This window comes from Pseudophryne corroboree, chromosome 4, assembly GCF_028390025.1.
Source record: "Pseudophryne corroboree isolate aPseCor3 chromosome 4, aPseCor3.hap2, whole genome shotgun sequence".
Taxonomy (NCBI): domain Eukaryota; kingdom Metazoa; phylum Chordata; class Amphibia; order Anura; family Myobatrachidae; genus Pseudophryne; species Pseudophryne corroboree.
In genome coordinates, this window is record NC_086447.1 from 641,753,897 (window position 1) to 641,780,162 (window position 26,266).

Consider the following 26,266-nt stretch of genomic DNA (forward strand, 5'->3'; position numbering starts at 1 on the left):
TGTTAGTATAAAAATACCTATATCACCTATTATTCCCAGATGGTCTCTCATCCAAGTACTAACCTGGACCAAGACTGCTTTGCTTCCAAGATCAGATGATATTACTCACATCCAGTTTGGTGTGGCCATAGATGAGTGTTTTGTTTTCTGTTAGAGCTCTTCTAACTATTGGTTTATAACTGAATACGTTTCAAAAAGGAATACATCAAGAGAATATTGTTGTAGTATAAAAAATACCTATATCACCTACTATTCCCAGGTGGTCTTCCATCCAAGTACTAACCAGGCCCAACACTTCTTACCTTTCAAGATTATATGAGATTGGGCATACCTACAGTCACATGTTGTGACTGTAGATGAGCTTTGTAGTTTCTGTTAGAGATCTTCTACTTCTTACTACTGGTACATAAATTAATAAATTAATAAGTTTCAAAATGAAATGTATCAAGAGAATGGTGTTGGTAGTACAAAATATCCTGAAGCACCTGGATTTCCCAGGTTGTCTCCCATCAAAGTACTAACCAGGCAAAAGACTGCTTAGCATCCAAGATCAGATGAGATTAGGCCAATCCAGTATAATGTGGCTGTCAATGAAATGTATCTAGAGAACTGTGTTGGTAGTATAGAAATACCTGCAGCACCTGGTATTCCCAGGTGGTCTCACATCCAATTTTTAACCAGGTCCAACACTGATTAGCTACCAAGAACAGATTGGGCACATCCAGTGTTGTGTTTCTGTAGCTGAGTTTTGTGGTTTCTGTTAGAGCTCTTCTACTTCTAACTACTTGTACATAAATAAATAAATAAATGTCAATATAGAATGCATAAAGAGAACTGCGTTTATAGAATAAAAATTCCTACAGCATCTGGTATTCCCAGGTCGTCTCCCATCCAAGTACTAACCAGTCCTAACACTGCTAAGCGTCCAAGGTCAGATGATATTACTCACATCCAGTTTGGTGTGGCCGTAGATGAGCGTTGTGATTTCTGTTAGAGCTCTTCTACTTCTAACTACTTGTACATAAATAAATAAATAAATAAGTGTCAATATGGAATGCATAAAGAGAACTGTGTTTATAGTATAAAAATTCCGACAGCACCTGGTATTCCCAGGTCGTCTCCCATCCAAGTACTAACCAGTCCCAACACTGCTAAGCTTCCAAGGTCAGATGATATTACATCCAGTTTGGCCGTAGATGAGCATTGTGGTTTCTGTTAGAGCTCTTCTACTTCTAACTATTGATACATAAATGATTATGTTTCAAAAAGGAATACATCAAGAGAATGTGTTGTAGTATAAAATCACCTACAGCACATGGTAATCCCAGGTGTTCTCCCATTCAATTAGTAACAAGGGCAAACACTGCTTAGCATCCAAGAACAGATTGGGAACATCCAGTGTGGTGCTGCCGTAGATGAGCCTTGTGGATTCTATTAGAGCTCTTCTACTTCTAACTACTGGTACGTAAATGTATGTTTCAAAATGGAATGCATCAAGAGAACTGTGTTTGTAGTATAATAGTATCTACAGTACCTGGTACTCCCAGGAGGTCTCCCATCCAAATGCTAACCAAGCCCAACACTGCTTAGCTTCCACGATCAGAATGGTCATATCCATTGTGGTGTGGCTGTAGATGAGCTTTTACATTTCTGTTAGAGCTCTTTTACTTCTAACTACTGGTACATTAAAGAATAAGTGTCAAAATGTAATACATCAACATAATGGTAATGGTAGTATAAATAAAACCTATATCACCTGCTATTAACGAGTTGTCTCCCATCCGAGTACTAACCAGGGATAACACTGATTAGCTTCAAATATAAGACATGGTTGTGCACATACAGTTTGGTATGGCTGCTCATGAGTTTTGTGGTTTCTGTTAGAGCTTTTTACTTCTAACTACTGGTACATTAATGAATACATTTCAAAATTAAATGCATCAAGAGAACGGTGTTGGTAGTATAAAAATACCTACAGCACCTGGTATTCTCAGGTGGTCTCCCATCAAAGTACTTACCATGGCCCATCACTGCTTAGCTTCTAAGATCAGATTGGTCAGATCCATTGTGGTGTGGCTGTGGATGAGTGTTGAAGTTTCTGGTAGAGCTCTTCTACATCTAACTACTTGTATATTATTAAAAAAGTGTCAAAATGGAATACATCAAGATAATTGTGTTGGTAGTATAAAAATACCTACAGCACCTGGTATGCCTAGGTGGTCTCCCACCCAAGTATTGACCAGGACCAACACTGCTTAGCTTTCAAAATCAGATGAGATTGCTCACATCCAGTGTGGTGTTGCTCTAGATGAGCTTTGCTGTTCCTGTTAGTACTCTTCTATTTCTAACTACTGGTACATAAATAAATAAGTTGCAAAATGGAATACATCAAGAGTCTGGTGTTGGTAATACAAAAGTACCTACAGCACCTGGTATTCACAGGTTGTCTGCCATCTAAGTACTAACCAGGCCCAACACTGCTTATCTTGCAGTATCAGATTGGCCATATCCATTGTGTTGTGGCTATAGATGAGCTTTAGGATTTCTAGCAGAGCTCTTCTGCTTCTAAATACTGGTATGTAAATGAATAACTTTCAAAATGGAATGCATCAAGAGAACGGTGTTGGTAATATAAAAATAAATACAGCACCAGGTGTTCCCAGGTGGTCTCCAATCCAAGCACTAACCAGGCCCAACACTGCTTAGCTGTCAAGATCACATGAGATTGGGCATACCCAGTGTGGAGTGACTGTAGATGAGCTTTGTGGTTTCTGCTAGAGCTCTTCTACTTCTAACTACTGGTACATAAATGAATAAGATTCAAAATAAAATACATCAAGAGAATGGTGTTGGTAATATAAAAAAAAACCTATATCACATTCTATTACCAGGTGGTCTCCCATCCAAGTACTAACCAGGCCCAACACTTCTTACCTTTCAAGATTGTATGAGATTGGGCATACCAGTGTGGAGTGGCTGTAGATGAGCTTTGTGGTTTCTGCTAGAGCTCTTCTACTTCTAACTACTGGTACATAAATGAATAAGTTTCAAAATTAAATGTATCAAGAGAACGGTGTTGGTAGTACAAAAAATCCTACAGCACCTGGTACTCCCAGGTTTTTTCCCATCCAAGTACTAACCAGGCCCAACACTGCTTAGCGTTCAAGATCAGATTGGTCATATCCATTGTGGTGTGGCTGTGGATAAGCTTTGTGGTTTCTATAAGAGCTCTTCTATTTCTAACTACTGGTACATAAATGAAAAAGATTCAAAATGGAATACATCAAGAGAACAGTGTTGGTAGTATAAAAATACCTATATCATCTGCTATTGCCAGGTGGTATATCATCCAATTACTAACCAGTCCCAACACTGTTTAGCTTCCAAGATCAGATTGGTTATTTCCATTGTGTTGTGGCTGTGGATGAGCTTTGAAGTTTCTGATAAAGCTCTTCTACTTCTAACAATTGGTACATAAATGAATATGTTTCAAAGTGGAATACATCAAGAGAATGGTGTTGTTAGTATAAAAATACCTATATCACCTATTATTCCCAGATGGTCTCTCATCCAAGTACTAACCTGGACCAAGACTGCTTTGCTTCCAAGATCAGATGATATTACTCACATCCAGTTTGGTGTGGCCATAGATGAGTGTTTTGTTTTCTGTTAGAGCTCTTCTAACTATTGGTTTATAACTGAATACGTTTCAAAAAGGAATACATCAAGAGAATATTGTTGTAGTATAAAAAATACCTATATCACCTACTATTCCCAGGTGGTCTTCCATCCAAGTACTAACCAGGCCCAACACTTCTTACCTTTCAAGATTATATGAGATTGGGCATACCTACAGTCACATGTTGTGACTGTAGATGAGCTTTGTAGTTTCTGTTAGAGATCTTCTACTTCTTACTACTGGTACATAAATTAATAAATTAATAAGTTTCAAAATGAAATGTATCAAGAGAATGGTGTTGGTAGTACAAAATATCCTGAAGCACCTGGATTTCCCAGGTTGTCTCCCATCAAAGTACTAACCAGGCCAAAGACTGCTTAGCATCCAAGATCAGATGAGATTAGGCCAATCCAGTATAATGTGGCTGTCAATGAAATGTATCTAGAGAACTGTGTTGGTAGTATAGAAATACCTGCAGCACCTGGTATTCCCAGGTGGTCTCACATCCAATTTTTAACCAGGTCCAACACTGATTAGCTACCAAGAACAGATTGGGCACATCCAGTGTTGTGTTTCTGTAGCTGAGTTTTGTGGTTTCTGTTAGAGCTCTTCTACTTCTAACTACTTGTACATAAATAAATAAATAAATGTCAATATAGAATGCATAAAGAGAACTGCGTTTATAGAATAAAAATTCCTACAGCATCTGGTATTCCCAGGTCGTCTCCCATCCAAGTACTAACCAGTCCTAACACTGCTAAGCGTCCAAGGTCAGATGATATTACTCACATCCAGTTTGGTGTGGCCGTAGATGAGCGTTGTGATTTCTGTTAGAGCTCTTCTACTTCTAACTACTTGTACATAAATAAATAAATAAATAAGTGTCAATATGGAATGCATAAAGAGAACTGTGTTTATAGTATAAAAATTCCGACAGCACCTGGTATTCCCAGGTCGTCTCCCATCCAAGTACTAACCAGTCCCAACACTGCTAAGCTTCCAAGGTCAGATGATATTACATCCAGTTTGGCCGTAGATGAGCATTGTGGTTTCTGTTAGAGCTCTTCTACTTCTAACTATTGATACATAAATGATTATGTTTCAAAAAGGAATACATCAAGAGAATGTGTTGTAGTATAAAATCACCTACAGCACATGGTAATCCCAGGTGTTCTCCCATTCAATTAGTAACAAGGGCAAACACTGCTTAGCATCCAAGAACAGATTGGGAACATCCAGTGTGGTGCTGCCGTAGATGAGCCTTGTGGATTCTATTAGAGCTCTTCTACTTCTAACTACTGGTACGTAAATGTATGTTTCAAAATGGAATGCATCAAGAGAACTGTGTTTGTAGTATAATAGTATCTACAGTACCTGGTACTCCCAGGAGGTCTCCCATCCAAATGCTAACCAAGCCCAACACTGCTTAGCTTCCACGATCAGAATGGTCATATCCATTGTGGTGTGGCTGTAGATGAGCTTTTACATTTCTGTTAGAGCTCTTTTACTTCTAACTACTGGTACATTAAAGAATAAGTGTCAAAATGTAATACATCAACATAATGGTAATGGTAGTATAAATAAAACCTATATCACCTGCTATTAACGAGTTGTCTCCCATCCGAGTACTAACCAGGGATAACACTGATTAGCTTCAAATATAAGACATGGTTGTGCACATACAGTTTGGTATGGCTGCTCATGAGTTTTGTGGTTTCTGTTAGAGCTTTTTACTTCTAACTACTGGTACATTAATGAATACATTTCAAAATTAAATGCATCAAGAGAACGGTGTTGGTAGTATAAAAATACCTACAGCACCTGGTATTCTCAGGTGGTCTCCCATCAAAGTACTTACCATGGCCCATCACTGCTTAGCTTCTAAGAACAGATTGGTCAGATCCATTGTGGTGTGGCTGTGGATGAGTGTTGAAGTTTCTGGTAGAGCTCTTCTACATCTAACTACTTGTATATTATTAAAAAAGTGTCAAAATGGAATACATCAAGATAATTGTGTTGGTAGTATAAAAATACCTACAGCACCAGGTATGCCTAGGTGGTCTCCCACCCAAGTATTGACCAGGACCAACACTGCTTAGCTTTCAAAATCAGATGAGATTGCTCACATCCAGTGTGGTGTTGCTCTAGATGAGCTTTGCTGTTCCTGTTAGTACTCTTCTATTTCTAACTACTGGTACATAAATAAATAAGTTGCAAAATGGAATACATCAAGAGTCTGGTGTTGGTAATACAAAAGTACCTACAGCACCTGGTATTCACAGGTTGTCTGCCATCTAAGTACTAACCAGGCCCAACACTGCTTATCTTGCAGTATCAGATTGGCCATATCCATTGTGTTGTGGCTATAGATGAGCTTTAGGATTTCTAGCAGAGCTCTTCTGCTTCTAAATACTGGTATGTAAATGAATAACTTTCAAAATGGAATGCATCAAGAGAACGGTGTTGGTAATATAAAAATAAATACAGCACCAGGTGTTCCCAGGTGGTCTCCAATCCAAGCACTAACCAGGCCCAACACTGCTTAGCTGTCAAGATCACATGAGATTGGGCATACCCAGTGTGGAGTGACTGTAGATGAGCTTTGTGGTTTCTGCTAGAGCTCTTCTACTTCTAACTACTGGTACATAAATGAATAAGATTCAAAATAAAATACATCAAGAGAATGGTGTTGGTAATATAAAAAAAAACCTATATCACATTCTATTACCAGGTGGTCTCCCATCCAAGTACTAACCAGGCCCAACACTTCTTACCTTTCAAGATTGTATGAGATTGGGCATACCAGTGTGGAGTGGCTGTAGATGAGCTTTGTGGTTTCTGCTAGAGCTCTTCTACTTCTAACTACTGGTACATAAATGAATAAGTTTCAAAATTAAATGTATCAAGAGAACGGTGTTGGTAGTACAAAAAATCCTACAGCACCTGGTACTCCCAGGTTTTTTCCCATCCAAGTACTTACCGAGCCAACACTGCTTATCTTCCAGTATAAGATTGGTCATATCCATTGTGTTGTGGCTGTAGATGAGCTTTAGGATTTCTAGCAGAGCTCTTCTGCTTCTAAATACTGGTATGTAAATGAATAAGTTTTAAAATGGAATGCATCAAGAGAACGGTGTTGGTAATATAAAAATAAATACAGCACCAGGTGTTCCAAGGTGGTCTCCCATCCAAGTACTAACCAGGCCCAACACTGCTTAGCTCTCAAGATCAGATAGGTCATATCCATTGTGGTATGGCTCTAAATGAGTTTTGAGGTTTATGGTTTAGCTCTTCTACTTTTAACTACTGGTCCATTAATAAATGTCAAAATGGAATGCATCAAAAGAACTGTGTATATAATAAAAAAATACCTAAAGCACCTGTTATTCCCAGGTGGTCTCCGCTTTAAGCACTAACCAGGCCCAACACTGCTTAGCTGTCAAGATCACATGAGATTGAGCATACCAGTGTGGAGTGACTGTAGATGAGCCTTGTGGTTTCTGCTAGAGCTCTTCTACTTCTAACTACTGGTACATAAATGAATAAGTTTCAAAATTAAATGTATCAAGAGAACGATGATGGTAGTACAAAAAATCCTACAGCACCTGGTACTCCCAGGTTTTTCCCATCCAAGTACTAACCAGGCCCAACACTGCTTATCTTCCAGTATAAGATTGGTCATATCCATTGTGTTGTGGCTGTAGATGAGCTTTAGGAATTCTAGCAGAGCTCTTCTGCTTCTAAATACTGGTATGTAAATGAATACGTTTCAAAATGGAATGCATCAAGAGAACGGTGTTGGTAATATAAAAATAAATACAGCACCAGGTGTTCCCAGGTGGTCTCCCATCCAAGTACTAACCAGGCCCAACACTGCTTAGCTCTCAAGATCAGATAGGTCATATCCATTGTGGTATGGCTCTAAATGAGTTTTGAGGTTTATGGTTTAGCTCTTCTACTTTTAACTACTGGTACATAAATAAATGTCAAAATGGAATGCATCAAAAGAACTGTGTATATAATAAAAAATACCTAAAGCACCTGTTATTCCCAGGTGGTCTCCGATCTAAGTACTAACCAAGCCCAACACTGCTTAGCTGTCAAGATCACATGAGATTGGGCATACCCAGTGTGGTGTGGCTGTATATGAGCATTTATGGTTTCTGGTAGAGATCTTCTACTTTTAACTACTGGTACATTAATGAATACATTTCAAAATCAAATGCATCGAGAGAACGGTTTTGGTAGTATTAAAAAACCTACAGCACCTGATATTTCCAGGTGGTCTTCCATTCAAGTACTGACCAGGCCCAACACAGCATAGCTTCTAAGATCAGATTGGTCATATCCATTGTGCTGTGGCTGTGGATGAGCTTTGAAATTTCTGGTAGAACTCTTCTACTTCTAAAAACTGGTACATTAATTAATAAGTGTCAAAATGGAATGCATCAAGAGAATTGTTTTGATAGTATAAAGATACCTGCAGCACAAAGTTTTCCCAGGTTGTTTCCCATCCAAGTGCTTACCTGGACCAAGACTGCTTATTTTCCAAGATCAAGTGAGATTGGTCACATCTAGTGTGGTGTAGCCATAGATAAGCTTTGTGGTTTCTGTTAGAGCTTTTCTACTTCTAACTACTGTTACATAAATGAATAAGATTCAAAATAAAATACATCAAGAGAATGGTGTTGGTAATATAAAAAAAAAACCTATATCACGTGCTATTATCAGGTGGTCTTTCATCCAAGTACTAACCAGGCCCAACACTTCTTACCTTTCAAGATTGTATGAGATTGGGCATACCAGTGTGGAGTGGCTGTAGATGAGCTTTGTGGTTTCTGCTAGAGCTCTTCTACTTCTAACTACTGGTACATAAATGAATAAGTTTCAAAATTAAATGTTTCAAGAGAACGGTGTTGGTAGTACAAAAATCCTACAGCACCTAGTACTCCCAGGTTTTTTCCCATCCAAGTACTAACCAGGCCCAACACTGCTTAGTGTTCAAGATCAGATTGGTCATATCCATTGTGGTGTGGCTGTGGATAAGCTTTGTGGTTTCTATAAAAGCTCTTCTATTTCTAACTACTGGTACATAAACGAAAAAGATTCAAAATGGAATACATCAAGAGAACAGTGTTGGTAGTATAAAAATACCTATATCATCTGCTATTGCCAGGTGGTATATCATCCAATTACTAACCAGTCCCAACACTGTTTAGCTTCCAAGATCAGATTGGTTATTTCCATTGTGTTGTGGCTGTGGATGAGCTTTGAAGTTTCTGATAAAGCTCTTCTACTTCTAACAATTGGTACATAAATGAATATGTTTCAAAGTGGAATACATCAAGAGAATGGTGTTGTTAGTATAAAAATACCTATATCACCTATTATTCCCAGATGGTCTCTCATCCAAGTACTAACCTGGACCAAGACTGCTTTGCTTCCAAGATCAGATGATATTACTCACATCCAGTTTGGTGTGGCCATAGATGAGTGTTGTGTTTTCTGTTAGAGCTCTTCTAACTATTGGTTTATAACTGAATACGTTTCAAAAAGGAATACATCAAGAGAATATTGTTGTAGTATAAAAAATACCTATATCACCTACCATTCCCAGGTGGTCTTCCATGCAAGTACTAACCAGGCCCAACACTTCTTACCTTTCAAGATTATATGAGATTGGGCATACCTACAGTCACATGTTGTGACTGTAGATGAGCTTTGTAGTTTATGTTAGAGATCTTCTACTTCTAACTACTGGTACATAAATTAATAAGTTTCAAAATGAAATGTATCAAGAGAATGGTGTTGGTAGTACAAAATATCCTGAAGCACCTGGAATTCCCAGGTTGTCTCCCATCAAAGTACTAACCAGGCCCAAGACTGCTTAGCATCCAAGATCAGATGAGATTAGGCCAATCCAGTATAGTGTGGCTGTCAATGAAATGTATCTAGAGAACTGTGTTGGTAGTATAGAAATACCTGCAGCACCTGGTATTCCCAGGTGGTCTCACATCCAATTTTTAACCAGGTCCAACACTGATTAGCTACCAAGAACAGATTGGGCACATGCAGTGTTGTGTTTCTGTAGCTGAGTTTGGTGGTTTCTGTTAGAGCTCTTCTACTTCTAACTACTTGTACATAAATAAATAAATAAATAAATGTCAATATAGAATGCTTAAAGAGAACTGTGTTTATAGAATAAAAATTCCTACAGCACCTGGTATTCCCAGGTCGTCTCCCATCCAGGTACTAACCAGTCCTAACACTGCTAAGCATCCAAGGTCAGATGATATTACTCACATCCAGTTTGGTGTGGCCGTAGATGAGCGTTGTGGTTTCTGTTAGAGCTCTTCTACTTCTAACTATTGATACATAAATTAATACGTTTCAAAAAGGAATACATCAAGAGAATGGTGTTGTAGTATAAAATCACCTATAGCACATGGTAATCCCAGGTGTTCTCCCATTCAATTAGTAACAAGGGCAAACACTGCTTAGCATCCAAGAACAGATTGGGAACATCCAGTGTGGTGCTGCCGTAGATGAGCCTTGTGGATTCTATTAGAGCTCTTCTACTTCTAACTACTGGTACGTAAATGTATGTTTCAAAATGGAATGCATCAAGAGAACTGTGTTTGTAGTATAATAGTATCTACAGTACCTGGTACTCCCAGGAGGTCTCCCATCCAAGTGCTAACCAAGCCCAACACTGCTTAGCTTCCACGATCAGAATGGTCCTATCCATTGTGGTGTGGCTGTAGATGAGCTTTTACATTTCTGTTAGAGCTCTTTTACTTCTAACTACTGGTACATTAAAGAATAAGTGTCAAAATGTAATACATCAACATAATGGTGATGGTAGTATAAATAAAACCTATATCACCTGCTATTAAGGAGTTGTCTCCCATCCAAGTACTAACCAGGGATAACACTGATTAGCTTCAAATATAAGACATGGTTGTGCACATACAGTTTGGTATGGCTGTTCATGAGTTTTGTGGTTTCTGTTAGAGCTTTTTACTTCTAACTACTGGTACATTAAAGAATACATTTCAAAATGAAATGCATCAAGAGAACGGTGTTGGTAGTATAAAAATACCTACAGCACCTGGTATTCTCAGGTGGTCTCCCATCAAAGTACTTACCATGGCCCATCACTGCTTAGCTTCTAAGATCAGATTGGTCATATCCATTGTGGTGTGGCTGTGGATGAGTGTTGAAGTTTCTGGTAGAGCTCTTCTACATCTAACTACTTGTATATTGTTAAAAAAGTGTCAAAATGGAATACATCAAGATAATTGTGTTGGTAGTATAAAAATACCTACAGCACCAGGTATGCCTAGGTGGTCTCCCACCCAAGTATTGACCAGGACCAACACTGCTTAGCTTTCAAAATCAGATGAGATTGCTCACATCCAGTGTGGTGTTGCTGTAGATGAGCTTTGCTGTTCCTCTTAGAACTCTTCAATTTCTAACTACTGGTACATAAATGAATAAGTTGCAAAATGGAATACATCAAGAGTCTGGTGTTGGTAATACAAAAGTACCTACAGCACCTGGTATTCACAGGTTGTCTGCCATCTAAGTACTAACCAGGCCCAACACTGCTTATCTTGCAGTATCAGATTGGTCATATTCATTGTGTTGTGGCTGTAGATGAGCTTTAGGATTTCTAGCAGAGCTCTTCTGCTTCTAAATACTGGTATGTAAATGAATAAGTTTCAAAATGGAATGCATCAAGAGAACGGTGTTGGTAATATAAAAATAAATACAGCACCAGGTGTTCCCAGGTGGTCTCCAATCCAAGCACTAACCAGGCCCAACACTGCTTAGCTGTCAAGATCACATGAGATTGGGCATACCCAGTGTGGAGTGACTGTAGATGAGCTTTGTGGTTTCTGCTAGAGCTCTTCTACTTCTAACTACTGGTACATAAATGAATAAGGTTCAAAATAAGATACATCAAGAGAATGGTGTTGGTAATATAAAAAAAAACCTATATCACATTCTATTACCAGGTGGTCTCCCATCCAAGTACTAACCAGGCCCAACACTTCTTACCTTTCAAGATTGTATGAGATTGGGCATACCAGTGTGGAGTGGCTGTAGATGAGCTTTGTGGTTTCTGCTAGAGCTCTTCTACTTCTAACTACTGGTACATAAATTAATAAGTTTCAAAATTAAATGTATCAAGAGAACGGTGTTGGTAGTACAAAAAATCCTACAGCACCTGGTACTCCCAGGTTTTTTCCCATCCAAGTACTTACCGAGCCAACACGGCTTATCTTCCAGTATAAGATTGGTCATATCCATTGTGTTGTGGCTATAGATGAGCTTTAGGATTTCTAGCAGAGCTCTTCTGCTTCTAAATACTGGTATGTAAATGAATAAGTTTTAAAATGGAATGCATCAAGAGAACGGTGTTGGTAATATAAAAATAAATACAGCACCAGGTGTTCCAAGGTGGTCTCCCATCCAAGTACTAACCAGGCCCAACACTGCTTAGCTCTCAAGATCAGATAGGTCATATCCATTGTGGTATGGCTCTAAATGAGTTTTGAGGTTTATGGTTTAGCTCTTCTACTTTTAACTACTGGTCCATTAATAAATGTCAAAATGGAATGCATCAAAAGAACTGTGTATATAATAAAAAAATACCTAAAGCACCTGTTATTCCCAGGTGGTCTCCGCTTTAAGCACTAACCAGGCCCAACACTGCTTAGCTGTCAAGATCACATGAGATTGAGCATACCAGTGTGGAGTGACTGTAGATGAGCCTTGTGGTTTCTGCTAGAGCTCTTCTACTTCTAACTACTGGTACATAAATGAATAAGTTTCAAAATTAAATGTATCAAGAGAACGATGATGGTAGTACAAAAAATCCTACAGCACCTGGTACTCCCAGGTTTTTCCCATCCAAGTACTAACCAGGCCCAACACTGCTTATCTTCCAGTATAAGATTGGTCATATCCATTGTGTTGTGGCTGTAGATGAGCTTTAGGAATTCTAGCAGAGCTCTTCTGCTTCTAAATACTGGTATGTAAATGAATACGTTTCAAAATGGAATGCATCAAGAGAACGGTGTTGGTAATATAAAAATAAATACAGCACCAGGTGTTCCCAGGTGGTCTCCCATCCAAGTACTAACCAGGCCCAACACTGCTTAGCTCTCAAGATCAGATAGGTCATATCCATTGTGGTATGGCTCTAAATGAGTTTTGAGGTTTATGGTTTAGCTCTTCTACTTTTAACTACTGGTACATAAATAAATGTCAAAATGGAATGCATCAAAAGAACTGTGTATATAATAAAAAATACCTAAAGCACCTGTTATTCCCAGGTGGTCTCCGATCTAAGTACTAACCAAGCCCAACACTGCTTAGCTGTCAAGATCACATGAGATTGGGCATACCCAGTGTGGTGTGGCTGTATATGAGCATTTATGGTTTCTGGTAGAGATCTTCTACTTTTAACTACTGGTACATTAATGAATACATTTCAAAATCAAATGCATCGAGAGAACGGTTTTGGTAGTATTAAAAAACCTACAGCACCTGATATTTCCAGGTGGTCTTCCATTCAAGTACTGACCAGGCCCAACACAGCATAGCTTCTAAGATCAGATTGGTCATATCCATTGTGCTGTGGCTGTGGATGAGCTTTGAAATTTCTGGTAGAACTCTTCTACTTCTAAAAACTGGTACATTAATTAATAAGTGTCAAAATGGAATGCATCAAGAGAATTGTTTTGATAGTATAAAGATACCTGCAGCACAAAGTTTTCCCAGGTTGTTTCCCATCCAAGTGCTTACCTGGACCAAGACTGCTTATTTTCCAAGATCAAGTGAGATTGGTCACATCTAGTGTGGTGTAGCCATAGATAAGCTTTGTGGTTTCTGTTAGAGCTTTTCTACTTCTAACTACTGTTACATAAATGAATAAGATTCAAAATAAAATACATCAAGAGAATGGTGTTGGTAATATAAAAAAAAAACCTATATCACGTGCTATTATCAGGTGGTCTTTCATCCAAGTACTAACCAGGCCCAACACTTCTTACCTTTCAAGATTGTATGAGATTGGGCATACCAGTGTGGAGTGGCTGTAGATGAGCTTTGTGGTTTCTGCTAGAGCTCTTCTACTTCTAACTACTGGTACATAAATGAATAAGTTTCAAAATTAAATGTTTCAAGAGAACGGTGTTGGTAGTACAAAAATCCTACAGCACCTAGTACTCCCAGGTTTTTTCCCATCCAAGTACTAACCAGGCCCAACACTGCTTAGTGTTCAAGATCAGATTGGTCATATCCATTGTGGTGTGGCTGTGGATAAGCTTTGTGGTTTCTATAAAAGCTCTTCTATTTCTAACTACTGGTACATAAACGAAAAAGATTCAAAATGGAATACATCAAGAGAACAGTGTTGGTAGTATAAAAATACCTATATCATCTGCTATTGCCAGGTGGTATATCATCCAATTACTAACCAGTCCCAACACTGTTTAGCTTCCAAGATCAGATTGGTTATTTCCATTGTGTTGTGGCTGTGGATGAGCTTTGAAGTTTCTGATAAAGCTCTTCTACTTCTAACAATTGGTACATAAATGAATATGTTTCAAAGTGGAATACATCAAGAGAATGGTGTTGTTAGTATAAAAATACCTATATCACCTATTATTCCCAGATGGTCTCTCATCCAAGTACTAACCTGGACCAAGACTGCTTTGCTTCCAAGATCAGATGATATTACTCACATCCAGTTTGGTGTGGCCATAGATGAGTGTTGTGTTTTCTGTTAGAGCTCTTCTAACTATTGGTTTATAACTGAATACGTTTCAAAAAGGAATACATCAAGAGAATATTGTTGTAGTATAAAAAATACCTATATCACCTACCATTCCCAGGTGGTCTTCCATGCAAGTACTAACCAGGCCCAACACTTCTTACCTTTCAAGATTATATGAGATTGGGCATACCTACAGTCACATGTTGTGACTGTAGATGAGCTTTGTAGTTTATGTTAGAGATCTTCTACTTCTAACTACTGGTACATAAATTAATAAGTTTCAAAATGAAATGTATCAAGAGAATGGTGTTGGTAGTACAAAATATCCTGAAGCACCTGGAATTCCCAGGTTGTCTCCCATCAAAGTACTAACCAGGCCCAAGACTGCTTAGCATCCAAGATCAGATGAGATTAGGCCAATCCAGTATAGTGTGGCTGTCAATGAAATGTATCTAGAGAACTGTGTTGGTAGTATAGAAATACCTGCAGCACCTGGTATTCCCAGGTGGTCTCACATCCAATTTTTAACCAGGTCCAACACTGATTAGCTACCAAGAACAGATTGGGCACATGCAGTGTTGTGTTTCTGTAGCTGAGTTTGGTGGTTTCTGTTAGAGCTCTTCTACTTCTAACTACTTGTACATAAATAAATAAATAAATAAATGTCAATATAGAATGCTTAAAGAGAACTGTGTTTATAGAATAAAAATTCCTACAGCACCTGGTATTCCCAGGTCGTCTCCCATCCAGGTACTAACCAGTCCTAACACTGCTAAGCATCCAAGGTCAGATGATATTACTCACATCCAGTTTGGTGTGGCCGTAGATGAGCGTTGTGGTTTCTGTTAGAGCTCTTCTACTTCTAACTATTGATACATAAATTAATACGTTTCAAAAAGGAATACATCAAGAGAATGGTGTTGTAGTATAAAATCACCTATAGCACATGGTAATCCCAGGTGTTCTCCCATTCAATTAGTAACAAGGGCAAACACTGCTTAGCATCCAAGAACAGATTGGGAACATCCAGTGTGGTGCTGCCGTAGATGAGCCTTGTGGATTCTATTAGAGCTCTTCTACTTCTAACTACTGGTACGTAAATGTATGTTTCAAAATGGAATGCATCAAGAGAACTGTGTTTGTAGTATAATAGTATCTACAGTACCTGGTACTCCCAGGAGGTCTCCCATCCAAGTGCTAACCAAGCCCAACACTGCTTAGCTTCCACGATCAGAATGGTCCTATCCATTGTGGTGTGGCTGTAGATGAGCTTTTACATTTCTGTTAGAGCTCTTTTACTTCTAACTACTGGTACATTAAAGAATAAGTGTCAAAATGTAATACATCAACATAATGGTGATGGTAGTATAAATAAAACCTATATCACCTGCTATTAAGGAGTTGTCTCCCATCCAAGTACTAACCAGGGATAACACTGATTAGCTTCAAATATAAGACATGGTTGTGCACATACAGTTTGGTATGGCTGTTCATGAGTTTTGTGGTTTCTGTTAGAGCTTTTTACTTCTAACTACTGGTACATTAAAGAATACATTTCAAAATGAAATGCATCAAGAGAACGGTGTTGGTAGTATAAAAATACCTACAGCACCTGGTATTCTCAGGTGGTCTCCCATCAAAGTACTTACCATGGCCCATCACTGCTTAGCTTCTAAGATCAGATTGGTCATATCCATTGTGGTGTGGCTGTGGATGAGTGTTGAAGTTTCTGGTAGAGCTCTTCTACATCTAACTACTTGTATATTGTTAAAAAAGTGTCAAAATGGAATACATCAAGATAATTGTGTTGGTAGTATAAAAATACCTACAGCACCAGGTATGCCTAGGTGGTCTCCCACCCAAGTATTGACCAGGACCAACACTGCTTAGCTTTCAAAATCAGATGAGATTGCTCACATCCAGTGTGGTGTTGCTGTAGATGAGCTTTGCTGTTCCTCTTAGAACTCTTCAATTTCTAACTACTGGTACATAAATGAATAAGTTGCAAAATGGAATACATCAAGAGTCTGGTGTTGGTAATACAAAAGTACCTACAGCACCTGGTATTCACAGGTTGTCTGCCATCTAAGTACTAACCAGGCCCAACACTGCTTATCTTGCAGTATCAGATTGGTCATATTCATTGTGTTGTGGCTGTAGATGAGCTTTAGGATTTCTAGCAGAGCTCTTCTGCTTCTAAATACTGGTATGTAAATGAATAAGTTTCAAAATGGAATGCATCAAGAGAACGGTGTTGGTAATATAAAAATAAATACAGCACCAGGTGTTCCCAGGTGGTCTCCAATCCAAGCACTAACCAGGCCCAACACTGCTTAGCTGTCAAGATCACATGAGATTGGGCATACCCAGTGTGGAGTGACTGTAGATGAGCTTTGTGGTTTCTGCTAGAGCTCTTCTACTTCTAACTACTGGTACATAAATGAATAAGGTTCAAAATAAGATACATCAAGAGAATGGTGTTGGTAATATAAAAAAAAACCTATATCACATTCTATTACCAGGTGGTCTCCCATCCAAGTACTAACCAGGCCCAACACTTCTTACCTTTCAAGATTGTATGAGATTGGGCATACCAGTGTGGAGTGGCTGTAGATGAGCTTTGTGGTTTCTGCTAGAGCTCTTCTACTTCTAACTACTGGTACATAAATTAATAAGTTTCAAAATTAAATGTATCAAGAGAACGGTGTTGGTAGTACAAAAAATCCTACAGCACCTGGTACTCCCAGGTTTTTTCCCATCCAAGTACTTACCGAGCCAACACGGCTTATCTTCCAGTATAAGATTGGTCATATCCATTGTGTTGTGGCTATAGATGAGCTTTAGGATTTCTAGCAGAGCTCTTCTGCTTCTAAATACTGGTATGTAAATGAATAAGTTTCAAAATGGAATGCATCAAGAGAACGGTGTTGGTAATATAAAAATAAATACAGCACCAGGTGTTCCAAGGTGGTCTCCCATCCAAGTACTAACCAGGCCCAACACTGCTTAGCTCTCAAGATCAGATAGGTCATATCCATTGAGGTATGGCTCTAAATGAGTTTTGAGGTTTATGGTTTAGCTCTTCTACTTTTAACTACTGGTCCATTAATAAATGACAAAATGGAATGCATCAAAAGAACTGTGTATATAATAAAAAAATACCTAAAGCACCTGTTATTCCCAGGTGGTCTCCGCTTTAAGCACTAACCAGGCCCAACACTGCTTAGCTGTCAAGATCACATGAGATTGAGCATACCCAGTGTGGAGTGACTGTAGATGAGCTTTGTGGTTTCTGCTAGAGCTCTTCTACTTCTAACTACTGGTACATAAATGAATAAGTTTCAAAATTAAATGTATCAAGAGAACGATGATGGTAGTACGAAAAATCCTGCAGCACCTGGTACTCCCAGGTTTTTTCCCATCCAAGTACTAACCAGGCCCAACACTGCTTATCTTCCAGTATAAGATTGGTCATATCCATTGTGTTGTGGCTGTAGATGAGCTTTAGGATTTCTAGCAGAGCTCTTCTGCTTCTATATACTGGTATGTAAATGAATACGTTTCAAAATGGAATGCATCAAGAGAACGGTGTTGGTAATATAAAAATAAATACAGCACCAGGTGGTCTCCCATCCAAGTACTAACCAAGCCCAACACTGCTTAGCTCTCAAGATCAGATAGGTCATATCCATTGTGGTATGGCTCTAAATGAGTTTTGAGGTTTATGGTTTAGCTCTTCTACTTTTAACTACTGGTACATAAATAAATGTCAAAATGGAATGGATCAAAAGAACTGTGTATATAATAAAAAATACCTAAAGCACCTGTTATTCCCAGGTGGTCTCCGATCTACGTAATAACCAGGCCCAACACTGCTTAGCTGTCAAGATCACATGAGATTGGGCATACCCAGTGTGGTGTGGCTGTATATGAGAATTTATGGTTTCTGGTAGAGATATTCTACTTTTAACTACTGGTACATTAATGAATACATTTCAAAATCAAATGCATTGAGAGAATGGTGTTGGTAGTATTAAAAATACCTACAGCTCCTGATATTTCCAGGTCGTCTTCCATCCAAGTACTGACCAGGCCCAACACTGCGTAGCTTCTAAGATCAGATTGGTCATATCCATTGTGCTGTGGCTGTGGATGTGCTTTAAAATTTCTGGTAGAACTCTTCTACTTCTAGAAACTGGTACATTAATTAATAAGTGTCAAAATGGAATACATCAAGAGAAATGTTTTGACAGTGTAAATATACCTGCAGCACAAGGTTTTCCCGGGTTGTTTCCCATCCAAGTGCTAACCTGGACCAAGACTGCTTATTTTCCAAGATCAAATGAGATTGCTCACATCTAGTGTGGTGTAGCCATAGATAAGCTTTGTGTATTTTCTGTTAGAGCTCTTCAACTTCTTTCTACTGTTACATAAATGAATAAGATTCAAAATAAAATACATCAAGAGAATGGTGTTGGTAATATAAAAAAAAACCTATATCACCTGCTATTACCAGGTGGTCTCCCATCCAAGTACTAACCAGGCCCAACACTTCTTACCTTTCAAGATTGTATGAGATTGGGCATACCAGTGTGGAGTGGCTGTAGATGAGCTTTGTGTTTTCTGCTAGAGCTCTTCTACTTCTAACTACTGGTACATAAATGAATAAGTTTCAAAATTAAATGTATCAAGAGAACGGTGTTAGTAGTACAAAAAATCCTACAGCACCTGGTACTCCCAGGTTTTTTCCCATCCAAGTACTAACCAGGCCCAACACTGCTTAGCGTTCAAGATCAGATTGGTCATATCCATTGTGGTGTGGCTGTGGATGAGCTTTGTGGTTTCTATAAGAGCTCTTCTATTTCTAACTACTGGTACATAAATGAAAAAGATTCAAAATGGAATACATCAAGAGAACAGTGTTGGTAGTATAAAAATACCTATATCATCTGCTATTGCCAGGTGGTATATCATCCAATTACTAACCAGTCCCAACACTGTTTAGCTTCCAAGATCAGATTGGTTATTTCCATTGTGTTGTGGCTGTGGATGAGCTTTGAAGTTTCTGATAAAGCTCTTCTACTTCTAACAATTGGTACATAAATTAATATGTTTCAAAGTGGAATACAAAAAGAGAATGGTGTTGTTAGTATAAAAATACCTATATCACCTATTATTCCCAGGTGGTCTCTCATCCATGTAGTAACCTGGACCAAGACTGCTTAGCTTCCAAGATCAGATGATATTACTCACATCATGTTGTGTTTTCTGTTAGAGCTCTTCTTACTATTGGTTTATAAATAAATACGTTTCAAAAAGGAACACATCAAGAGAATAGTGTTGTAGTATAAAAATACCTATATCACCTACTATTCCCAGGTGGTCTCCCATCCAAGTACTAACCAGGCGCAACACTTCTTACCTTTCAAGATTATATGAGATTCGGGCATACCTGTATGTTGTGACTGTAGATGAGCTTTGTAGATTCTGTTAGAACTCTTCTACTACTAACTACTGGTACATAAATTAGTAAATTAATAAGTTTCAAAATTAAATATATCAAGAGAATGGTGTCGGTAGTAAAAAATATCCTAAAGCATCTGGAATTCCCAGGTTGTCTCCCATCAAAGTATTAACCAGGCCCAAGACTGCTTAGCATCCAAGATCAGATGAGATTAGGCCAATCCAGTATGGTGTGGCTGTCAATGAAATGTATCTAGAGAACTGTGTTGGTAGTATAGAAATACCTACAGCACCTGGTATTCCCAGGTGGTCTCACATCCAATTTTTAACCAGGTCCAACACTGATTAGCTGCCAAGAACAGATTGGGCACATCCAGTGTTGTGTTTCAGTAGCTGAGTTTTGTGGTTTCTGTTAGAGCTCTTCCACTTCTAACTACTTGTACATAAATAAATAAATAAGTGTCAATATGGAATGCATTAAGAGAACTGTGTTTATAGTATAAAAATTCCGACAGCACCTGGTATTCCCAGGTCATCTCCCATCCAAGTACGAACCATTCCCAACACTGCTAAACTTCCAAGGTCAGATGATATTACTCACATCCAGTTTGGTGTGGCCGTAGATGAGCGTTGTGATTTCTGTTAGAGCTCTTCTACTTCTAACTATTGATACATAAATGAATACGTTTCAAAAAGGAATACATCAAGAGAATGGTATTGTAGTATAAAATCACCTACAGCACCTGGTAATCCCAGGTGTTCTCCCATCCAATAAGTAACAAGGGCAAACACTGCTTAGCATCCAAGAACAGATTGGGAACATCCAGTGTGGTTCTGCCATAGATGAGCCTTGTGGATTCTACTAGATCTCTTCTACTTCTAACTACTGGTACGTAAATGTATGTTTCAAAATGGAATGCATCAAGAGAACTGTGTTTTTAGTATAATAGAATCTACAGTACCTGGTACTCCCAGGAGGTCTCCCATCCAAGTACTAACCAGGCTCAACACTGCTTAGTTTCCAAGATCAGAATGGTCATATCCATTGTGGTGTGGCTGTAGATGAGCTTTTACATTTCTGTTAGAGCTCTTTTACTTCTAACTACTGGTACATTAATGAATAAGTGTCAAAATGGAATACATCAACAGAATGGTGATGGTAGTATAAATAAAACCTATATCACCGAGTTGTCTCCCTTCCGAGTACTAACCAGGGATAACACTGATTAGCTTCAAATATAAGACACAGTTGTGCACATACAGTGTGATGTGGCTGTTCATGAGTTTTGTGGTTTCTGTTAGAGCTTTTTACTTCTAACTACTGGTACATTAATGAATACATTTCAAAATGAAATGCATCAAGAGAACGGTGTTGGTAGTATAAAAATACCTACAGCACCTGATATTTCCAGGTGGTCTTCCATCCAAGTACTGACCGGGCCCAACACTGCGTAGCTTCTAAGATCAGATTGGTCATATCCATTGTGCTGTGGCTGTGGATAAGCTTTGACATTTCTGGTAGAACTCTTCTACTTCTAGAAACTGGTACATTAATTAATAAGTGTCAAAATGGAATACATCAAGAGAAATGTTTTGAGAGTGTAAATATACCTGCAGCACAAGGTTTTCCCAGGTTGTTTCCCATCCAAGTGCTAACCTGGACCAAGACTGCTTATTTTCCAAGATCAAATGAGATTGCTCACATCTAGTGTGGTGTAGCCATAGATAAGCTTTGTGGTTTCTGTTAGAGCTCTTCAACTTCTAACTACTGTTACATAAATGAATAAGATTCAAAATAAAATACATCAAGAGAATGGTGTTGGTAATATTAAAAAAAAACTATATCACATTCTATTACCAGGTGGTCTCCCATCCAAGTACTAACCAGGCCCAACACTTCTTACCTTTCAAGATTGTATGAGATTGGGCATACCAGTGTGGAGTGGCTGTAGATGAGCTTTGTGGTTTCTTCTAGAGCTCTTCTACTTCTAACTACTGGTACATAAATGAATAAGTTTCAAAATTAAATGTATCAAGAGAACGGTGTTGGTAGTACAAAAAATCCTACAGCACCTGGTACTCCCAGGTTTTTTCCCATCCAAGTACTTACCGAGCCAACACTGTTTATCTTCCAATGTAAGATTGGTCATATCCATTGTGTTGTGGCTGTAGATGAGCTTTAGGATTTCTAGCAGAGCTCTTCTGCTTCTAAATACTGGTATGTAAATGAATACATTTTAAAATGGAATGCATCAAGAGAACGGTGTTGGTAATATAAAAATAAATACAGCACCAGGTGTTCCAAGGTGGTCTCCCATCCAAGTACTAACCAGGCCCAACACTGCTTAGCTCTCAAGATCAGATAGGTCATATCCATTGTGGTATGGCTCTAAATGAGTTTTGAGGTTTATGGTTTAGCTTTTCTACTTTTAACTACTGGTCCATTAATAAATGTCAAAATGGAATGCATCAAAAGAACTGTGTATATAATAAAAAATACCTAAAGCACCTGTTATTCCCAGGTGGTCTCCGCCTTAAGCACTAACCAGGCCCAACACTGCTTAGCTGTCAAGATCACATGAGATTGAGCATACCCAGTGTGGAGTGACTGTAGATGAGCTTTGTGGTTTCTGCTAGAGCTCTTCTACTTCTAACTACTGGTACATAAATGAATAAGTTTCAAAATTAAATGTATCAAGAGAACGATGATGGTAGTACAAAAAATCCTACAGCACCTGGTACTCCCAGGTTTTTTCCCATCCAAGTACTAACCAGGCCCAACACTGCTTATCTTCCAGTATAAGATTGGTCATATCCATTGTGTTGTGGCTGTAGATGAGCTTTAGGATTTCTAGCAGAGCTCTTCTGCTTCAAAATACTGGTATGTAAATGAATAAGTTTCAAAATGGAATGCATCAAGAGAACGGTGTTGGTAATATAAAAATAAATACAGCACCAGGTGTTCCCAGGTGGTCTCCCATCCAAGTACTAACCAGGCCCAACACTGCTTAGCTCTCAAGATCAGATAGGTCATATCCATTGTGGTACGGCTCTAAATAAGTTTTGAGGTTTATGGTTTAGCTCTTCTACTTTTAACTACTGGTACATAAATAAATGTCAAAATGGAATGGATCAAAAGAACTGTGTATATAATAAAAAATACCTAAAGCACCTGTTATTCCCAGGTGGTCTCCGATCTACGTAATAACCAGGCCCAACACTGCTTAGCTGTCAAGATCACATGAGATTGGGCATACCCAGTGTGGTGTAGCTGTATATGAGAATTTATGGTTTCTGGTAGAGATATTCTACTTTTAACTACTGGTACATTAATGAATACATTTCAAAATCAAATGCATCGAGAGAACGGTGTTGGTAGTATTAAAAATACCTACAGCTCCTGATATTTCCAGGTCGTCTTCCATCCAAGTACTGACCAGGCCCAACACTGCGTAGCTTCTAAGATCAGATTGGTCATATCCATTGTGCTGTGGCTGTGGATGTGCTTTGAAATTTCTGGTAGAACTCTTCTACTTCTAGAAACTGGTACATTAATTAATAAGTGTCAAAATGGAATACATCAAGAGAAATGTTTTGACAGTGTAAATATACCTGCAGCACAAGGTTTTCCCGGGTTGTTTCCCATCCAAGTGCTAACCTGGACCAAGACTGCTTATTTTCCAAGATCAAATGAGATTGCTCACATCTAGTGTGGTGTAGCCATAGATAAGCTTTGTGTATTTTCTGTTAGAGCTCTTCAACTTCTTTCTACTGTTACATAAATGAATAAGATTCAAAATAAAATACATCAAGAGAATGGTGTTGGTAATATAAAAAAAAACCTATATCACCTGCTATTACCAGGTGGTCTCCCATCCAAGTACTAACCAGGCCCAACTCTTCTTACCTTTCAAGATTGTATGAGATTGGGCATACCAGTGTGGAGTGGCTGTAGATGAGCTTTATGTTTTCTGCTAGAGCTCTTCTACTTCTAACTACTGGTACATAAATGAATAAGTTTCAAAATTAAATGTATCAAGAGAACGGTGTTAGTAGTACAAAAAATCCTACAGCACCTGGTACTCCCACGTTTTTTCCCATCCAAGTACTAACCAGGCCCAACACTGCTTAGCGTTCAAGATCAGATTGGTCATATCCATTGTGGTGTGGCTGTGGATGAGCTTTGTGGTTTCTATAAGAGCTCTTCTATTTCTAACTACTGGTACATAAATGAAAAAGATTCAAAATGGAATACATCAAGAGAACAGTGTTGGTAGTATAAAAATACCTATATCATCTGCTATTGCCAGGTGGTATATCATCCAATTACTAACCAGTCCCAACACTGTTTAGCTTCCAAGATCAGATTGGTTATTTCCATTGTGGAGTGGCTGTGGATGAGCTTTGAAGTTTCTGATAAAGCTCTTCTACTTCTAACAATTGGTACATAAATTAATATGTTTCAAAGTGGAATACAAAAAGAGAATGGTGTTGTTAGTATAAAAATACCTATATCACCTATTATTCCCAGGTGGTCTCTCATCCATGTAGTAACCTGGACCAAGACTGCTTAGCTTCCAAGATCAGATGATATCACTCACATCATGTTGTGTTTTCTGTTAGAGCTCTTCTTACTATTGGTTTATAAATGAATACGTTTCAAAAAGGAACACATCAAGAGAATAGTGTTGTAGTATAAAAATACCTATATCACCTACTATTCCCAGGTGGTCTCCCATCCAAGTACTAACCAGGCACAACACTTCTTACCTTTCAAGATTATATGAGATTGGGCATACCTGTATATTGTGACTGTAGATGAGCTTTGTAGTTTCTGTTAGAACTCTTCTACTTCTAACTACTGGTACATAAATTAGTAAATTAATAAGTTTCAAAATGAAATATATCAAGAGAATGGTGTTGGTAGTACAAAATATCCTAAAGCATCTGGAATTCCCAGGTTGTCTCCCATCAAAGTATTAACCAGGCCCAAGACTGCTTAGCATCCAAGATCAGATGAGATTAGGCCAATCCAGTATGGTGTGGCTGTCAATGAAATGTATCTAGAGAACTGTGTTGGTAGTATAGAAATACCTGCAGCACCTGGTATTCCCAGGTTGTCTCACATCCAATTTTTAACCAGGTCCAACACTGATTAGCTGCCAAGAACAGATTGGGCACATCCAGTGTTGTGTTTCTGTAGCTGAGTTTTGTGGTTTCTGTTAGAGCTCTTCCACTTCTAACTACTTGTACATAAATAAATAAGTAAGTGTCAATATGGAATGCATTAAGAGAACTGTGTTTATAGTATAAAAATTCCGACAGCACCTGGTATTCCCAGGTCATCTCCCATCCAAGTACGAACCATTCCCAACACTGCTAAACTTCCAAGGTCAGATGATATTACTCACATCCAGTTTGGTGTGGCCGTAGATGAGCGTTGTGATTTCTGTTAGAGCTCTTCTACTTCTAACTATTGATACATAAATGAATACGTTTCAAAAAGGAATACATCAAGAGAATGGTATTGTAGTATAAAATCACCTACAGCACCTGGTAATCCCAGGTGTTCTCCCATCCAATAAGTAACAAGGGCAAACACTGCTTAGCATCCAAGAACAGATTGGGAACATCCAGTGTGGTTCTGCCATAGATGAGCCTTGTGGATTCTACTAGATCTCTTCTACTTCTAACTACTGGTACGTAAATGTATGTTTCAAAATGGAATGCATCAAGAGAACTGTGTTTTTAGTATAATAGAATCTACAGTACCTGGTACTCCCAGGAGGTCTCCCATCCAAGTACTAACCAGGCTCAACACTGCTTAGTTTCCAAGATCAGAATGGTCATATCCATTGTGGTGTGGCTGTAGATGAGCTTTTACATTTCTGTTAGAGCTCTTTTACTTCTAACTACTGGTACATTAATGAATAAGTGTCAAAATGGAATACATCAACAGAATGGTGATGGTAGTATAAATAAAACCTATATCACCGAGTTGTCTCCCTTCCGAGTACTAACCAGGGATAACACTGATTAGCTTCAAATATAAGACACAGTTGTGCACATACAGTGTGATGTGGCTGTTCATGAGTTTTGTGGTTTCTGTTAGAGCTTTTTACTTCTAACTACTGGTACATTAATGAATACATTTCAAAATGAAATGCATCAAGAGAACGGTGTTGGTAGTATAAAAATACCTACAGCACCTGATATTTCCAGGTGGTCTTCCATCCAAGTACTGACCGGGCCCAACACTGCGTAGCTTCTAAGATCAGATTGGTCATATCCATTGTGCTGTGGCTGTGGATAAGCTTTGACATTTCTGGTAGAAC

At 38.5% G+C, this 26,266-nt stretch overlaps 18 pseudogenes; all 18 read right to left on the reverse strand.

The window, feature by feature from the left end:
- Positions 1-1,522: 1,522 nt before the first annotated feature.
- On the reverse strand, positions 1,523-1,636 carry LOC134912778 (5S ribosomal RNA; annotated as a pseudogene).
- Positions 1,637-2,191: 555 nt separating this feature from the next.
- LOC134913037 (5S ribosomal RNA) lies at positions 2,192-2,310 on the reverse strand (annotated as a pseudogene).
- A 328-nt stretch (positions 2,311-2,638) lies between these two features.
- LOC134912446 (5S ribosomal RNA) lies at positions 2,639-2,757 on the reverse strand (annotated as a pseudogene).
- A 2,284-nt stretch (positions 2,758-5,041) lies between these two features.
- On the reverse strand, positions 5,042-5,155 carry LOC134912779 (5S ribosomal RNA; annotated as a pseudogene).
- A 555-nt stretch (positions 5,156-5,710) lies between these two features.
- On the reverse strand, positions 5,711-5,829 carry LOC134913042 (5S ribosomal RNA; annotated as a pseudogene).
- Positions 5,830-6,157: 328 nt separating this feature from the next.
- LOC134912447 (5S ribosomal RNA) lies at positions 6,158-6,276 on the reverse strand (annotated as a pseudogene).
- Positions 6,277-7,492: 1,216 nt separating this feature from the next.
- Positions 7,493-7,606, reverse strand: LOC134912992 (5S ribosomal RNA; annotated as a pseudogene).
- Positions 7,607-7,708: 102 nt separating this feature from the next.
- LOC134912748 (5S ribosomal RNA) lies at positions 7,709-7,827 on the reverse strand (annotated as a pseudogene).
- Positions 7,828-10,331: 2,504 nt separating this feature from the next.
- LOC134912769 (5S ribosomal RNA) lies at positions 10,332-10,445 on the reverse strand (annotated as a pseudogene).
- A 555-nt stretch (positions 10,446-11,000) lies between these two features.
- On the reverse strand, positions 11,001-11,119 carry LOC134912730 (5S ribosomal RNA; annotated as a pseudogene).
- A 328-nt stretch (positions 11,120-11,447) lies between these two features.
- LOC134912448 (5S ribosomal RNA) lies at positions 11,448-11,566 on the reverse strand (annotated as a pseudogene).
- A 1,216-nt stretch (positions 11,567-12,782) lies between these two features.
- Positions 12,783-12,896, reverse strand: LOC134912994 (5S ribosomal RNA; annotated as a pseudogene).
- Positions 12,897-12,998: 102 nt separating this feature from the next.
- Positions 12,999-13,117, reverse strand: LOC134912749 (5S ribosomal RNA; annotated as a pseudogene).
- Positions 13,118-15,621: 2,504 nt separating this feature from the next.
- Positions 15,622-15,735, reverse strand: LOC134912770 (5S ribosomal RNA; annotated as a pseudogene).
- A 555-nt stretch (positions 15,736-16,290) lies between these two features.
- On the reverse strand, positions 16,291-16,409 carry LOC134912732 (5S ribosomal RNA; annotated as a pseudogene).
- Positions 16,410-16,737: 328 nt separating this feature from the next.
- LOC134912449 (5S ribosomal RNA) lies at positions 16,738-16,856 on the reverse strand (annotated as a pseudogene).
- A 4,025-nt stretch (positions 16,857-20,881) lies between these two features.
- LOC134912651 (5S ribosomal RNA) lies at positions 20,882-20,995 on the reverse strand (annotated as a pseudogene).
- Positions 20,996-25,691: 4,696 nt separating this feature from the next.
- On the reverse strand, positions 25,692-25,805 carry LOC134912652 (5S ribosomal RNA; annotated as a pseudogene).
- Positions 25,806-26,266: the final 461 nt, after the last annotated feature.